The sequence below is a fragment of the Arachis hypogaea genome, chromosome 1 (assembly GCF_003086295.3).
Source record: "Arachis hypogaea cultivar Tifrunner chromosome 1, arahy.Tifrunner.gnm2.J5K5, whole genome shotgun sequence".
Lineage (NCBI taxonomy): Eukaryota > Viridiplantae > Streptophyta > Magnoliopsida > Fabales > Fabaceae > Arachis > Arachis hypogaea.
In genome coordinates, this window is record NC_092036.1 from 72494942 (window position 1) to 72513587 (window position 18646).

Below are 18646 nucleotides of genomic sequence, written 5' to 3' on the forward strand. Positions count from 1 at the left end.
AGGGCCCGGTTCACAAGTGGATTTCTTCCCAGCACCAAGAGCAATCAACGGAGGCTATTATCAACCCAATTCCATCAAGGCCAAGGCCCAAATTCAAGGTTCTATGATCAATTGAAGAAAGTGTATAAATAGCTTAGGATTTGAAGTTTTAAGGGAGCTTTCTTTTTAGAATTTTTAGAGAGCTTTCCTTTTAGAATTTTGAATACTTATAGTAGAGAGCTCACTTTACATTTTGGTTGTTAGTTTCTGGAAGGAGAATTGAATTCTCTTCCTCTGGGTTATTTTTGCTTTCTTTTCTACATACTTGCTTTTGTCTTGGGTGTTGAGAATTGAGGAAATTCTGTCTCAATCTCACCTTGAGATCTTTCTCTGTTTTGATTTTCACTGCACTCTTGAGAAATTGGAAATTGAATTTAATTTTCTGCTGTTTGATCTTTACTTCTCTTGCAATTGAATTTTGAATTTGGATCAAGGAAGGCAGTGAGATCTAGACTTGGCTATCTAGTCTCTTGAGTCCTGAGATCTGGAGTTATCATTTTATTTTCTCTGTTGAATGCTTTTCAAGTCATTTACATTTCCATTCTAGATCCGGTTCAATTCAAGTCATCTTCTACTTTTCTATGTGTTGAGATTTACTGTTCTTTTGTTTAATTTTTGCAATCCCACATCCCTGACCCATTTACAATTCAAGCCATTTACATTTCTTGCAATTTAAGTTTCTGCAATTTATATTACTTGCACTTTAAGATTCAGCTCTTTTTCTTTTTGTTCCCTTTAATTTCCTGCAAACCACCCACTCCCCTTTACATTTTCTGCAATTTAATTCCTGTCAACACTACTTCACACAATCAACACTTGTTTGCTTGACTAAATCAACCACTAAACTAAAGTTGCTCAATCCTTCAATCCCTGTGGGATTGACCTCACTCCCGTGAGTTTTATTACTTGATGCGACCCGGTGCACTTGCCGGTGAGTTTTGTGTCGGATCGTTTTCTGCACATCACACTTATCTTTTATGCAATGTATCATGCACACCATCTTATTTCTGCAATCATAATGTCTTTGTTTCTCTGTGCCTTGATAGTTATTCTTAATTTTGCTTGTTGAAACACATGTACTACTAATATTTCTTGTGTAAGACATTCATGATCCATCTTAGCCCCATAGCCACGATTCTAATAGTTTCTTGAGGATGAGCAAGCATTCTGAGTTTGGTATGGGAAGGAGGAGAATGGGAGGAAAATGACAACAATAGAGAAGATGAACTACAAGGTTGTAAAGTTCCTTTTCCTCTCATTTGTTTCAAGCACTATAAACTGCATGACTGTCTTTACCTTCTCTGTATGCATGTGTGTATGAAAAGGCATAGTTTGATTTCTAAATTGCAACATGTTGCTGTGGCATTATGACTACCAACTTGAGTTTTGTGAATTCAAAAGCAATAAAGTATCATGATCATAAACAAACAAAGAATTAAAGAAGAATTTAGCATGAGCATAAAAGTATTGGAAAGCTAGAATGTTTGATTGTTGCTTAATTGCATTAGATTTTATTTATTTGAAGTTTTCATCTAGCACGTTTTGTGAAATCTTTTAAAATCATGAAAACCTTGAAGAAGCAAATGCAAAATAAAGCAAGAAAGAAAAAGGGGAAGAATGAGAAAGCTGAAGGCTCTGAGTACCAATGGCAATTTATTTGCTAAGTACTTGTGGTGTTTATGTATCAAGCCAAATGCTTGAAAACAAAACACTTAGAAGTCAAGGCTAGGCTCAAAGTGCAAAAGCACTCCCTCAAAGCTCAAGGTTCTGAGCATTAATGATTAGAGAGTCAAGAAAAGAAAAAAAATTGAGCTTAATGAAGTCCTCTAATTCAAATGCTTGTAGTGCTTATGTATCAAGTGGTAATACTTGAAAACAAAGCATTTAGAATCGTAGCTTTGTTATTAACTCGTGGGGCAAAGCACCCAAAAGGAGAAGCTAATAAGAAAAATTAAAAGCTTGCTTCAAGGAAGAAACATAAAGAAAAGATTTCACAAAATGAGCTAAATAGAAGCATCAATCATTTACATTTCTTTCGTGATTGTAGCATGCATAGAAAACTAGCTTGCCATGAACATTGAGTTGCTATTCTTCTTATCTTGGATTGTCAATCTCTATTGCATGATTCTTTTCTTGCTTGGGGACAAGCAAGGTTTAAGTTTGGTGTTGTGATGACATGTCATCATGTCATGTTTTTCTATGCTTTTTCTTTGTTTTTTTAATAGGTTTTATGCACTTTCTTGAGCCATAAGCAAGCTATTTGGGTAGAATTTTATGTTTCCTTTGATTCAATCAACCATGGATGAATTGATGCATTTTCATGAGTTTTTATGCCATAATTGCTTAAATTTCAAGAAGAAGAAGAACTCTCAAGATTATAGCATAGCTTTGATGTTTTTGATTGATTGATGACAGGTGAAAAGAGCTTTGAAGAAGGTTAGAGAAAGAAGAAAGGGCAAGGAGCAAGAGAGAACAAAAAGCTTGAGCAAAAGCTTGCCTCAAACTTTAGCTCAAACTTTTGGAAGAGTTGAATTCACCATGGATAAGGCAAAAGCTTGCGCCAACGTTTGCCTCAAGCTTTTTGGCAAACGTTGGCGCCACACACCAACACCCTGGAGGCAAAAGCTTGCGCCAACGTTTGCCTCAAGCTTTCTGGCAAACGTTGGCGCCACACACCAACACCCTGGAGGAACAAAAGCTTGCGCCAACGTTTGCCTCAAACTTTTGGCAAACGTTTGCGCCACAAAGCACACAAGGGGATGATAAACAAAATTTTAGCATGTCGATTTAGAATTCAATGATGAATACGATCGTGAGTATAGTCTAACCGACACTTAAACTTCGCATCTAACAATCCTACAATCTATAACCGAGAGTATTAGTCTCCCGAGTCGTCCTCCCTTGGAATTGCTAGAGAATGCATCTTATTGATTAGGAAGTCTTGTTATGATTCTTTGAAGGTTTAGCAAAATAGGTGACAAACAATCAATCTTTAGAAAGCTTGGCCTAGGGTTGGCATTAGGAATTCTATCCCTATAGTTCCGTCAATGATGATAACAATTAGACCTTGCTTCATTTAGTTAACCCCTAGGTATAGAGGAAAGTCAAATGAGAGTAACTAACTTGAGTCACAAGTCCTAGTTTTACCTTAGGGAAATCTAGCTTTAGTGCACTCCAAGTTAATTAGCAATTTCTAATTCCAAATCAACAATTGACATAAACTATTCAACTCTTCCTAATGGTCCAAACCCTATGCCAAGTAAGAACTTTTACTCCATAACTAGTGTTGGCATTTTATCAAACAATTGATGTGCAAGAATAAAAGGCATAGTAAAAATGAGAAGAAAGTAGAATTGAAAGTGCTTCAACACAAGGAACTAACAACAATTAACCAAGAACAACAATGAAAATGAACTTCTCAAGAAATTGATAGAATCCAAAACTACAAAGTTGAATTTAGGATCTATGAGACTTGAGCAATTACAAGCACTAATTGAGATTAGAGAAGAAGATCTATAACATGAACAAAGTAAATTGAGAATTGCAAATTGATCTCACCAAAGAGTGATTAAGAATTCAGAAATTGAAGAAGATGAACCGTAATGAGAGCTTGAGATCTCTCTCTCTCTCTACCCAAGAGTGTAACTACCACAAGGAGAAAAATCTAGAAACATGTAAAATGAGCTAAAAAAGTCCCTTAACCCTCCAACCCTTGGTCTTCTTAAGCCCTTCCCGCCAAGGCACTTCCCCAAGATGAGATCTCCAACTGTCTCCATGCCCAGGTCACGTGACTCTTTAAAAAATCATATTCGAGCATCGGCGCGCACGCGCAAAGCACGAGCGCGCGCCTGATGAGCGGATAATTTATACGCTTTTTGGCATTGTTTTTAGGTAGTTTTTAGTAAGTTCAAGCTACTTTTAGGGATGTTTTTATTAGTTTTTATGTTAAATTCACATTTCTGGACTTTACTATGAGTTTGTGTGTTTTTCTGTGATTTCAGGTAATTTTTGGCTGAAATTGAGGGACTTGAGCAAAACTCTGAAAAAGGCTGACAAAAGGACTGCTGATGCTGTTGGAATCTGACCTCCCTGCACTCGAAATGGATTTTCTGGAGCTACAGAACTCCAATTGGCGCGCTCTCAATGGCGTTGGAAAGTAGACATCCAGAGCTTTCTAGAAATATATAATAGTCCATACTTTATTCGGGAATTGATGACATAACTTAGCGTTGAACGCCAGGTACATGCTGCTGTCTGGAGTTAAAAGCCAGAAACACGTCATGATCCGGAGTTGAACGCCCAAAACACGTTATAACTTGGAGTTCAACTCCAAAAAAAGCCTCAGCTCATGGATAGATCAAGCTCAGCCCAAGCATACACCAAGTGGGCCCCGGAAGTGGATTTATGCATCAATTACTTACTCATGTAAACCCTAGTAGCTAGTTTATTATAAATAGGACTTTTTACTAGTGTATTAGATATCTCTGGACGCCTAGTCCTTAGACCATGGGGGCTGGCCATTCGGCCATGCCTGAACCTTTCACTTATGTATTTTCAACAGTGGAGTTTCTGCACACCATAGATTAAGGGTGTGGAGCTCTGCTGTACCTCAAGTTTCAATACAATTACTATTACTTTCTATTCAATTCTCTTTTATTCTTATTCCAAGATATACGTTGCACAACACTTTGATGAATGTGATGATCCGTGACACTCATCATCATTCTCACCTATGAACGCGCGTGATTGACAACCACTTCCGTTCTACTTTAGGCCAGGCGCATATCTCTTAGATTTCCCAACAGAATCTTTGTGGTATAAGCTAGATAGATGGCGGCATTCATGAAGATCCAGAAAGTCTAAACCTTGTCTATGGTATTCCGAGTAGGATTCTGGGATTGAATGACTGTGACGAGCTTCAAACTCCTGAAGGCTGGGCGTGATGACAAGCGCAAAAGAATCAATGGATTCTATTCCAACCTGATTGAGAACCGACAGATGATTAGCCGTGCTGTGACAGAGCATAGGACCATTTTCACTGAGAGGATGGGATGTAACCATTGACAATGGTGATGCCCTACATACAGCTTGCCATGGAAAGGAGTAAGAAGGATTGGATGAATGTAATAAAAAAGTAGAGATACGAGAGGAGCACAGCATCTCCATACGCCTATCTGAAATTTCCACTATTGATTTACATAAGTATTTTTATCCCTTTTTAATTTCTATTTATTATTAATTTTCGAACTCATCATACACCAATTTAATCTGCCTAACTGATATTTACAAGGTGACCATAGCTTGCTACATACCAACAATCTCTGTAGGATCGACCCTTACTCACGTAAGGTATTACTTGGATAACCCAGTACACTTGCTCGTTAAGTTGAACGGAGTTATGATCACACCAGGGATTATTAAGATCCCAATTTATCACACCATGATCTCTTTGGGGTATTCTTGATTTCACACGAATACAAAGAGACCAACTTTGAGGATCACAATTTCGTCCACAAAGTTTTTGGCGCCGTTGCCGGGGATTGTTCGAGTATGGACAACTGACGGTTCATCTTGTTGCTCAGATTAGGTAATTTTCTTTTTATTTTCTTTTCAAAAAGCTTTCAAAATTTTTCTTTTATTTTCGTTTTTCTAAAAGAATATTTTCGAAAAAAATAAAAATAAAATACAAAAAAATTAGAAAATCATAAAAATCAAAAATATTTTGCGTTTCTTGTTTGAGTCTTGAGTCAAATTTTTTAAGTTTGGTGTCAATTGCATGCTTTTAAAAATTTTTCTTGCATTTTTCGAAAATCCCATGCATTCATAGTGTTCTTCATGATCTTCAAGTTGTTCTTGATAAGTCCTCTTGTTTGATCTTGATGTTTTCTTGTTTTGTGTTGTTTGTTGTTTTTCATATGCATTTTTCGTTTGTTAGAGTCCATGCATTAAAGATTTCTAAGTTTGGTGTCCTGCATGTTTTCTTTGCATCAAAAATTTTTCAAAATTATGTTCTTGATGTTCATCATGATCTTCAAAGTGTTCTTGGTGTTCATCTTGACATTCATAGTGTTCTTCCATGCATCTTGTGTTTTGATCCAAAATTTTCATGTTTTGGGTCATTTTTGTGTTTTTCTCTCTCATAATTAAAATATTCAAAAATCAAAAAAAAAATATCTTTTCCTTATTTTTCTCATAATTTTCGAAAATTTGAGTTGACTTAGTCAAAAATTTTCAAAATTAGTTGTTTCTTACAAGTCAAGTCAAAATTTTCAAAATTTAAAAATCTTATCTTTTCAAAATCTTCTTCAAAAATCATATCTTTTCCAATTTTTCCTCTTTTTCGAAAATTTCAAAAATCTTTTTCAAAATCTTTTCAAAATCTTTTTCTTATCTTTATATCATATTTTCGAAAATTCACTAATAATTAATGTGATTGATTCAAAAATTTGAAGTTTGTTACTTTCTTGTTAAGAAAGGTTCAATCTTTAAGTTCTAGAATCTTATCTTGTAATTTCTTGTTAGTGAAGTAAGTAAATTCAAATTTTTGAATTAAATCTTTTTATCTCTTATCTTATCTTTTTCAAAAATTTTATCTTTTTCAAAAGTTGATTGTAAAATATCTTATCTAACCTCTTGTCTTCTTATCTTTTCAAATTTGATTTTAATATCTTTTTCAACTAACTCTTTGACTTTTTGTTTGTTTCTTATCTTTTTCAAAACCACCTAACTACTTTTCCCTCTCTAATTTTCGAAAATATCTCATCTCTTTTACAAAAATTCTTTTTGTTTTAAATTTTAATTTTAATCTTATCTTATCTTTAATTTTCGAAAATTACTAACCCCTTTTTAAAAATTATTTTCGACATTCTCCCTCTCTTTTCTTGTTCTATTTAATTATTTAATTACTAAAACTTCTCTTAATCTCTTTCCATCTAAATATCCGAATCCCCTCTTCTACATTCTTCTCCCCTTTCTTTTTCTACTAACATAAGGAATCTCTATACTGTGACATAGAGGATTCCTCTTTCTTTTCTTGTTTTCTTCTCTTTCACATGAGCAGGAACAAGGATAAAGGCGCTCTTGTTGAAATTGATCCAGAACCTGAAAGGACTCTGAAGAGAAAATTAAGAGAAGCTAAGTTACAACAATCTAAAGGTAACCTTTCAGAAATATTAGAACAAGAGAAGGAGATGGCAGCCGAAAATAATAATAATGCAAGGAGAATGCTTGGTGACTTCACAAAGCCAACATCCAAATTTGATGGAAGAAGCATCTCCATTCCTGCCATTGGAGCCAATAACTTTGAGCTGAAACCGCAGCTAGTTGCCTTAATGCAACAAAACTGCAAGTTTTATGGACTTCCATCTGAAGATCCTTATCAGTTTCTAACTGAGTTCTTGCATATCTGTGAGACTGTAAAGACGAATGGAGTTGATCCTGAAGTCTACAGACTCATGCTTTTCCCTTTTGCTGTAAGAGACAGAGCTAGAATATGGTTGGATTCTCAACCCAAGGATAGCCTGGACTCCTGGGATAAGCTGGTCACTGCCTTCTTGGATAAATTCTTTCCTCCTCAAAAGCTGAGCAAGCTAAGAGTGGATGTTCAAACCTTCAAACAAAAAGATGGTGAATCCCTCTATGAAGCTTGGGAAAGATACAAGCAGCTGACCAAAAGATGTCCATCTGACATGTTTTCAGAATGGACCATATTAGATATATTCTATTATGGCCTGTCTGAATTTTCGAAAATGTCATTGGACCATTCTGCAGGTGGATCTATTCACCTAAAGAAAACGCCTGAAGAGGCTCAAGAACTCATTGACATGGTTGCAAATAACCAATTCATGTATACTTCTGAGAGGAATTCCGTGAATAATGGGACGCCTCAGAGGAAGGGAGTTCTTGAAATTGATGCTTTGAATGCCATATTGGCTCAGAACAAAGTGTTGACACAGCAAGTCAATATGATCTCTCAAAGTCTGAATGGATGGCAAAATACATCCAACAGTACTAAAGAGGCAGCTTCTGAAGAAGCTTATGATCCTGAGAACCCTGCCATGGCAGAGGTTAATTACATGGGTGAACCTTATAGAAACACCTATAACTCATCATGGAGAAATCATCCAAATTTCTCATGGAAGGATCAACAAAAGTCTCAACAAGGCTTTAACAATGGTGGACACAATAGGCTGAGCAATAGCAAGCCATATCCATCATATTCTCAGCAACAGACAGAGAATTCTGAACAAAACACTTCTAATTTAGCCAATCTAGTCTCTGATCTGTCAAAGGCCACTTTCAGTTTCATGAATGAAACAAGATCCTCCATCAGAAATCTAGAGGCACAAGTGGGCCAGCTGAGTAAGAAAGTCATTGAAACTCCTCCCAGTATTCTCCCAAGCAATACAGAAGAGAATCCAAAAGGAGAGTGCAAGGCCATTGATGTGATCAATATGGCCGAATGCACAAGGGAGGAGGAGGACGAAAATCCTAGTGAGGAAGACCTCCTGGGACGTCCTTCAAGCAAGAAGGAGTTTCCTATTAAGGATCCAGAGGAATCTGAGGCTCATATAGAGACCATAGAGATTCCATTAAATTCCTTCTGCCATTCATGAGCTCTGAAGACTATTCTTCCTCTGAAGAGGATGGAGATGTGAACGGAGAGCAAGTTGCTCAATATTTAAGAGCTATCATGAAGCTGAATGCCAAGTTGTTTGGTAATGAGACTTGGGAAAGTGAACCTCCCTTGCTCATTAGTGAACTAGATACTTGGATTCAGAAACTCTACCTCAAAAGAAATAAGATCCTGGCAAATTCTTAATACCTTGCACCATAGGCACCATGACCTTTGTAAAAGCTCTGTGTGATCTGGGCTCAGGGATAAATCTTATGCCACTCTCTGTAATGGAGAAGCTGGGGATTATTGAGGTACAACCTGCCTTGTTCTCATTACAATTGGCAGACAAGTCATTGAGACAAGCTTATGGAATAGTAGAGGACGTGTTAGTAAAGGTTGAAGGCCTTTACATCCCTGCTGATTTCATAATCTTAGACACTAGGAAGGAAGAGGATGAATGCATTATCCTTGGAAGACCTTTCCTAGCTATAGCAGGAGCTGTGATAGATGTCAACAGAGGTGAATTAGTCCTTCAATTGAATGGGGACTACCTTGTGTTTAAGGCACATGGCCATCCCTCTGTGACAAAAGAGATTAAGCATGAAGAGCTTCTCTCAGTTCAGAGTCAAGAAGAGCCCCCACAGTCAAACTCTAGGTTTGGTGTTGGGAGGCCACAACCAAACACTAAGTTTGGTGTTAAGACCCCACATCCAAACTCTAAGTTTGGTGGTGGGACTATACAACATTGACCTGATCACCTTTGTGGCTCCATGAGAGCCACTGTCAAGCTATTGGCATTAAAGAAGCGCTTGTTGGGAGGCAACCCAATTTTATTTATCTAATTTTTATTTTATTGTTATTTTGTGTTTTATTAGGTACATGATCATGTGGAGTCACGAAAAAAATATAAAAATTAAAAACAGAATCAAAAACAGCAGAAGAAAAATCACACCCTGGAGGAAGCACAGACTGGCGTTCAACGCCAGTAAGGAGCATCTGGCTGGCGTTCAACGCCAGAACAGAGCATCAACCTGGCGCTGAACGCCAGAAACAAGCAACATTCTGGCGCTGAACGCCAGGAAAGTGCCTAAGAGGAAAAGCTGGCGCTGAACGCCAGTAACAAGCATGAAACTGGCGTTCAACGCCAGAAACATGCTTTACATTGGCGTTGAACGCCCAGAATGTGCACCACACGGCGTTTAAACGCTAGAATGGTGTGCAAAGGCATTTTACATGCCTATTTGGTGCAGGGATGGAATTCCTTGACACCTCAGGATCTGTGGACCCCACAGGATCACCTCAGGATCTGTGGACCCCACAGGATCCCCACCTACTATATTCCCACCTTACCTTCTAATCCTATTTGTGATGAGTATTCCCCATGTCACACTTCCCAACACTCTTCATCAATCACCTCAATGCCTCTTCCCAATCACCCCCTTCACCACTCACATCCATCCACTCTTCCCCATAAACCCCACCTACCTTCAAAATTCAAAACCATTTTCCCACCATTCCCACCCTAAATGGCGAACATACACTCCCCCCTCTCCTATATATACCCTTCCATTCTACTTCATTTTCACACAACACAACCCCTCTTCTTCACCTTGGCCGAACCTACATCTCTCCTTCTCCTCCATATTCTCTTCTTCTTCTTCTCTTCTTTCTTCTCTTGCTCGAGGACGAGCAATATTTTAAGTTTGGTGTGGTCAAAGCACAATCTTTTTTGTTTTCTACTACCATCAATGGCACCTAAGGCCGGAGAATCCTCTAGAAAAGGAGAGAAAAGGGAAGACAAAAGCCTCCACCTCTGAGTCATGAGAGATGGAAAGACTCATCTAAAGGGTTTATAGCTCAGTGGTAGAACATTTGACTACAAATCAAGAGATCCCTAAGATACCTCAGGGGATAAATTGTCCTCCACACAATTATTGGGAGCAACTAAGGATAGGAGCACCAAAATTACTAGGAATCATTCAACAGAAGCAAGGAAGAGACATAGAGGAGCTCAAAGAGCACTATTGGTTCTTCAAGAAGGCGCCACCCTCACTAAGGTGGACTCATTCCTTGTTCTTATTTCTCTATTTTTCGATTTTTATGCTTCATGTTTATTTATGTTTTGTGTCTCTACTTCATGATCATTAGTAGTTGGTAACTATGTCTTAAAGTTATGAATAATTCCATTAATCCTTCACCTCTCTTAAATGAAAAAAGTTTTTAATTCAAAAGAACAAGAAGTACATGAATTTCGAATTTATCCTTGAATTTAATTTAATTATATTGATGTGGTGATAATACTTTTTGTTTTCTGAATGAATGCTTGAACAGTGCATATTTTTTATCTTGTTGTTTATGAATGTTAAATTTTTGGCTCTTGAAAAGAATGATAAATAAAGAGAATGTTATTGATAATCTGAAAAATCATAAAATTGATTCTTGAAGCAAGAAAAAGCAGTGAAAAGTAAAAAGCTTGCGAAAAAAAAATGGCAAAAAAAATAGAAAGAAAAAGAAAAGCAAGCAGAAAAAGCCAATAGCCCTTAAAACCAAAAGGCAAGGGTAAAAAGGATCCAAGGCTTTGAGCATCAATGGATAGGAGGGCCCAAGGAAATTAAATCCAGGCCTAAGCGGCTAATTCAAGCTGTCCCTAACCATGTGCTCGTGTCATGAAGGTCCAAGTGAAAAGCTTAAGACTGAGTGGTTAAAGTCGTGATCCAAAGCAAAAAAAGTGTGCTTAAGAGCTCTGGACACCTCTAACTGGGGACTCTAGCAAAGCTGAGTCACAATCTGAAAAGGTTCACCCAGTTATGTGTCTGTGGCATTTGTGTATCTGGTGGTAATACTGGAAAACAAAGTGCTTAGGGCCACGGCCAAGACTCATAAGTAGCTGTGTTCAAGAATCAACATGCTTAACTAGGAAAGTCAATAGCACTATTCAAATTCTAAGTTCCTAGAGAAGCCAATCATTCTAAACTTCAAAGGAAAAAGTGAGATGCCAAAACTGTTCAGAAGCAAAAAGCTACAAGTCCCGCTCATCTAATTATAATTAATATTCATTGATATTCTGGAATTTATAGTATATTCTCTTCTTTTTATCCTATTTGATTTTCAGTTGCTTGGGGACAAGCAACAATTTAAGTTTGGTGTGTGATGAGCGGGTAATTTATACGCTTTTTGGCATTGTTTTTAGGTAGTTTTTAGTAAGTTCAAGCTACTTTTAGGGATGTTTTTATTAGTTTTTATGTTAAATTCACATTTCTGGACTTTACTATGAGTTTGTGTGTTTTTCTGTGATTTCAGGTAATTTCTGGCTGAAATTGAGGGACTTGAGCAAAACTCTGAAAAAGGCTAACAAAAGGACTGCTGATGCTGTTGGAATCTGACCTCCCTGCACTCGAAATGGATTTTCTGGAGCTACAGAACTTCAATTGGCTCGCTCTCAACTGCGTTGGAATTAGACATCCAGAGCTTTCCAGAAATATATAATAGTCTATACTTTATTCGGGAATTGACGACGTAACTTAGCGTTGAACGCCAAGTACATGCTGCTGTCTGGAGTTAAACGCCAGAAACACGTCATGATCCGGAGTTGAACGCCCAAAACACGTTATAACTTGGAGTTCAACTCCAAGAAAAGCCTCAGCTCATGGATAGATCAAGCTCAGCCCAAGCATACACCAAGTGGGCCCCGGAAGTGGATTTATGCATCAATTACTTACTCATGTAAACCCTAGTAGCTAGTTTATTATAAATAGGACTTTTTACTAGTGTATTAGATATCTCTGGACGCCTAGTCCTTAGACCATGGGGCCTGGCCATTCGGCCATGCCTGAACCTTTCACTTATGTATTTTCAGCAGTGGAGTTTCTGCACACCATAGATTAAGGGTGTGGAGCTCTGCTGTACCTCAAGTTTCAATACAATTACTATTACTTTCTATTCAATTCTCTTTTATTCTTATTCTAAGATATACGTTGCACAAAAATTTGATGAATGTGATGATCCGTGACACTCATCATCATTCTCACCTATGAACGCGCGTGATTGACAACCACTTCCATTTTACTCTAGGCCGGGCGCATATCTCTTAGATTCCTCAATAGAATCTTCGTGGTATAAGCTAGATAGATGGCGGCATTCATGAGGATCCGAAAGTCTAAACCTTGTCTATGGTATTCCAAGTAGGATTCTGGGATTGAATGACTGTGACGAGCTTCAAACTCCTGAAGGCTGGGCGTGATGACAAGCGCAAAAGAATCAAGGGATTCTATTCCAACCTGATTGAGAACCGACAGATGATTAGCCGTGCTGTGACAGAGCATAGGACCATTTTCACTGAGAGGATGGGATGTAACCATTGACAACGGTGATGCCCTACATACAGCTTGCCATGGAAAGGAGTAAGAAGGATTGGATGAATGTAATATAAAAGTAGAGATACGAGAGGAGCACAGCATCTCCATACGCCTATCTGAAATTCCCACTATTGATTTACATAAGTATTTTTATCCCTTTTAATTTCTATTTATTATTAATTTTCGAACTCATCATAAACCAATTTAATCTGCCTAACTGAGATTTACAAGGTGACCATAGCTTGCTTCATACCAACAATCTCTGTGGGATCGACCCTTACTCACGTAAGGTATTACTTGGATGACCCAGTACACTTGCTGGTTAAGTTGAACGGAGTTATGATCACACCAGGGATTATTAAGATCCCAATTTATCACACCATGATCTCTTTGGGGTATTCTTGATTTCACACGAATACAAAGAGACCAACTTTGAGGATCACAATTTCGTCCACCAGCGCCACTGGGATATCTTGCAATGCGAGCGGAGGCGCAACATACGCGTGCGTGCCCATGGAGATTAGGGCCCAGCCGCTACACATGCCGGCTCGTGGCTTGGCTTCTGGCTTTGACTTCTAGCGGCGTAATCCATGCGGGCGCGCCAAGTGCGCGCACGCGCCCTTGCTGAAGTTCCCAAAACTCAATTTCTCATGCTCCTTTCCTTTGCGCCCATTCTCCTTCTTTCTTCCGGTTCATCCCTGCCCTATATCCTGAAACCACTTAACACACAGGTCACGACATCGAATGGTACCAAGAGAAGATTAGAAATGTATCTAATTTAGTGCAAAATAAGCATGTTTTCATTCATGAGGCAAAATTAGGAAAGGAACACAAAGTCTTGTATTTTCATGTGAAAGGTGTGTGGAATCATTGATAAAACCCCTGAAATCGACACAAGATAAATCCTCAAAATGGGGTTTATCAGGGGATCCGCGTTTGGCTTAAAGTTTGACCTCAAACTTTAGCTCAAACGTGGATGACAGCAAAGGGGCTTTAGCTGATATGAAAAGCTTGAGCCAAAGTTTGCCTCAAACTTTGACTCAAGCTTTTGTGATTCATGGCCCGGTTCACAATGGGTTTCTCTCCAACTCCAAGAGCAATCAACAGAGGCCTTTTTGTCAACCCAATTCATCAAGAGCAAGGGCCCAATTGACACCACTCAAAGGCACAAGAGATAGTTAGAATAGAAATTTCATTTTAGTTGTAATTTGTTTTGAATTTCATTTTCATTTTGTAAAAATGCCTATAAATAGGCATCTGTTTCATTTTATTGGGGAGGTTGGCTCTAATAGAGAGCATAGAAGGCGAGCTCCACTAGGGAGTAGTAGGATTAGAGAACTCTCTCTTTAATTTTCATCTGTGTTTTGAATCTTGGGTGGAGAATTGAAGGAATTTTGTTTCATTCTCCCTTTGAGATTTCTCTTTGTTTTGCCTTACTGCATAATTTCAGTGAATTGCAATTTAAATCAAAGTTCTCCTACTGCTTTCATTTTCATTTCTTCTTCAATCTGCCTACTATTGAATCAGGGAAGGGCTTGAGATCTAGACTTGTTTTCTAGTCTCTTGGATCCCCTGAGATCTTCACTTGTCTTTCTAGATTTCACAATTGATTTGAGTTTTCTTGCTGATTTACTTTTCTGCTACAATTTCCTTCTCTGCAATTTTTACTTCCTGTTGCATTGCTTCCAATTTACATTTCCTGCACATTTACATTCTACACTTTAACTTTGAGCTTGCTGCAAATCTGAATTTACTTTTCTTGCCTTGGATCCATTGCTTTCTTTAATTTTCAGCACCCACTCCCCTTTACATTTAATGCAATTTATATTTCTTGTCATTTAAGATTCTTGCAATTTACATTTCTTGCTCTTTAAGCTACTTGCCAATTTACATTCTGCAACTTTAAATTCATTGTCATTTACTTTCTGTTGGCTACAATTTCACACAATTCACAAAATCTTAGCTTGACTAAACTAATCACCTACTAAAATTGCTTGATCCATCAATCCCTGTGGGATCGACCTCACTCTAAGTGAGTTATTACTACTTGATGCGATCCGGTATACTTGCCAGTTAGATCTATGTGTTTGGAAAATTCGTTTTTCCACAAAAACACCATCAAATATCCAGTAAGCAAAAGATATGTAAATTTGTTATTAATTTTCAATTTTTAAAGCAAAAAATAAATTTTTTTCTAATATTAGAAAAATAAAAAATTCCAACAATATCTAAAAAATATAAAAAATTGAAAATTTTTAGATTTTTAAAATTAATTTAGTCAACTGTCGGGTGTAGCATTATCCGGTAAATAAAAAATAACAAAATATTTTTAAAAAAATAAAATTAAAAAAAAATAAATTTCTTAATTTTGGAATTTTAAATTATAAGATTAAATTTTTTATTGAAATTAAAAAAATAAAATAATGTCCAGCAATATCAAGTAAACAAAAAATCAGTAAATTTATAATTTTTTTTAATTTTAAAACTAAAAAATAAATTTTTTATAATAGTAGAAAAATGAAAAATTCAAAAAATATCCAAAAAAAATTAAAAATTAAAAATTTTTAAATTAATTTATTCTTAATTTTTGAACAAGTGGAACAAAAAAAGTCTACTGTTGGGTGTACCATTATCCAGCGAATAAAAAAATATTTTTGAAAAAATTAAAAAATTCAAAAACCTAATATTTTTATTTTTGAATTTTTAAATTTTATGATTAAATGTTTTATTTAAACTAGAAAAATAAATAAAATCAAGCAATATCTAGTAAACAACAGATCTATAAATTTATTATTTTTTTAAAATTTTTAAACTAAAAAAATAATTTTTTTTCTAGAAGTAAAAAAATAAAAAATTCCAATAATAACAAAAAAACTGAAAATTTAATATTTTTAATTACTTTATTCTTAATTTTTTAACAAGTGCAGTGAAAAAAGTCAACTGTACGGGTGTAGCATTATTCGGTGAATAAAAAATACTTTTAAAAAAATAAAAACTTGAAAAAATAAATTTTTTATTTTTGAATTTTTAAATTATAAGAATAAACATTTTTATTTAAATTAGAAAAATAAAATAAAGTCTAACAATATCCAGTAAGCAAAAGATATGTAAATTTGTTATTAATTTTCAATTTTTAAAGCAAAAAAATAAATTTTTTTCTAATATTAGAAAAATAAAAATTCCAACAATATCTAAAAAATATAAAAAATTGAAAATTTTTAGATTTTTAAAATTAATTTAGTCAACTGTCGGGTGTAACATTATCCGGTAAATAAAAAATATGAAACATATTTTAAAAAAATAAAAATTAAAAAAAAAACTAAATTTCTTAATTTTGAAATTTTAAATTATAAGATTAAATTTTTTATTTAATTAAAAAAATAAAATAAAGTCCAGCAATATCAAGTAAACAAAAATTAGTAAATTTATAATTTTTTTATTTTAAACTAAAAAATAAATTTTTTTATAATAGTAGAAAAATTAAAAATTCCAAAATATCCAAAAAATAAAAATTTAAAAAATTTAAATTTTTAAATTAATTTATTCTTAATTTTTAACAAGTGGATCAAAAAAAGGCAACTGTAGGGTGTACAATTATCCAGCGAATAAAAAATATTTTTGATAAATAAAAAATTTCAAAAACCTAATATTTTTATTTTTGAATTTTTAAATTTTATGATTAAATTGTTTTATTTAAACTAGAAAAATAAAATAATGTCAAGTGATATCTAGTAAACAACAGATCTATAAATTTATTATTTTTTAATTTTAAACAAAAAATAATTTTTTTCTAGTAGTAAAAAAAATAAAAAATTCCAATAATATCCAAAAAATTGACAATTTAATATTTTTTAATTACTTTATTCTTAATTTTTTAACAAGTGCAGTGAAAAAAAGTCAACTGTCCGGGTGTAGCATTATTCGGTGAATAAAAAAATACTTTTAAAAAGATAAAAATTTGAAAAAAATAAATTTTTGATTTTTGATTTTTTAAATTATAAGAATAAACATTTTTGTTTAAATTAGAAAAATAAAATAAAGTCTAACAATATCCAGTAAGCAACAGATATGTAAATTTGTTTTTAATTTTCAATTTTAAAGCAAAAAATAAATTTTTTTCTAATAGTAGAAAAATAAAAATTCCAACAATATCTAAAAAATAAAAAATTGAAAATTTTTAGATTTTTAAAATTAATTTAGTTAATTGTCGGGTGTAGCATTATCCGATAAATAAAAATATGAAAAATATTTTTAAAAATAAAAAATAAAAAAAAAAACTAAATTTCTTAATTTTGAAATTTAAATTATAAGATTAAATTTTTTATTTAAATTAAAAAATAAAATAAAGTATAAAAATAAAAATGAAATGAAATTTTTTATTTTAAAATTAATTTAGTCAACTGTCGGGTGTAGCATTATCCGGTAATTTAAAAATAACAAAAATATTTTAAAAAATAAAAATTTAAAAAATCTAAATTTTTTAATTTTGAAATTTTAAATTATAAGATTAAATTTTTTATTTAAATTAAAAAATAAAATAAAGTCCAGCAATATCAAGTAAACAAAAAATCAGTAAATTTATAATTTTTTTTAATTTTAAAACTAAAACATAAATTTTTTTATAATAGTAGAAAATGAAAAATTCCAAAAAATCGAAAAAATAAAAATTTAAAATTTTAAATTTTTAAATTAATTTATTCTTAATTTGTTAACAAGTGGAGCAAAAAAAGTCAACTGTAGGGTGTACCATTATCCAACGAATAAAAAAATTTTTAAAATTATTTAAAAACTTTTTTTTTTTGTTTTTTTTTTTTTTTTTATTAAAAATTATTATTGAAACAGAATAAATAAATCAAAATTTATAAAAAACCAATTATAAGATTTTTTATTTTTATAATTTTTAATCCGAATAAATATTGTGTGCAACGTAATAAAAAAAAATATTATAAATTGATTTTAAAAATTATAAAAAATTTAATAAATGAAATATTATAAATTTTTAGCAAATAATTTTTTAGTAGAGAAAAATAAAATTCAAGAATATTAAAAATAAAAAATTGGAAATTTTTAGATTTTAAAATTAATTTAGTCAATATCGGTGTAGCTTTCTAGTAAATTAAATAAAAAATTTTAAAAAATAATTTAAATATATTTTTAATTTTGAATTTTTAATTATAAGATTAATTTTTTTTATTAAAAAATATAAGTCCAGCAAAATAAGTAAACAAATCAGTTTCATATTTTTTTGAATTTTAACTAAAATATTTTTTATAATAGAAAATGAATTCAAATACAAAATAAAAAATTTTAAATTTTAAATTTTTAAAATTTTTTTATTTGTGATGATGGCGGAAACGATTCGACCATAAAACTCCCGGCAGTGTACCGGTCTCAAGTAATAAACTCACGGGAGTGAGGTCGATCCCACAAGGATTGAAGGATTGAGCAATTTTAGTTTAGTGGTTGAGTTAGTCAAGCAAACAAGTGTTGATTGTGTGAAATTGTGTTGACAGAAATTAAATTGCATAGAATGTAAAGGGGAGTGGGTGATTTGCAGGAAATTAAAGGGAACAAAAAGAGCTGAATCTTAAAGTGCAAGTAATGTAAATTGCAGAAACTTAAAGTGCAAGAAATA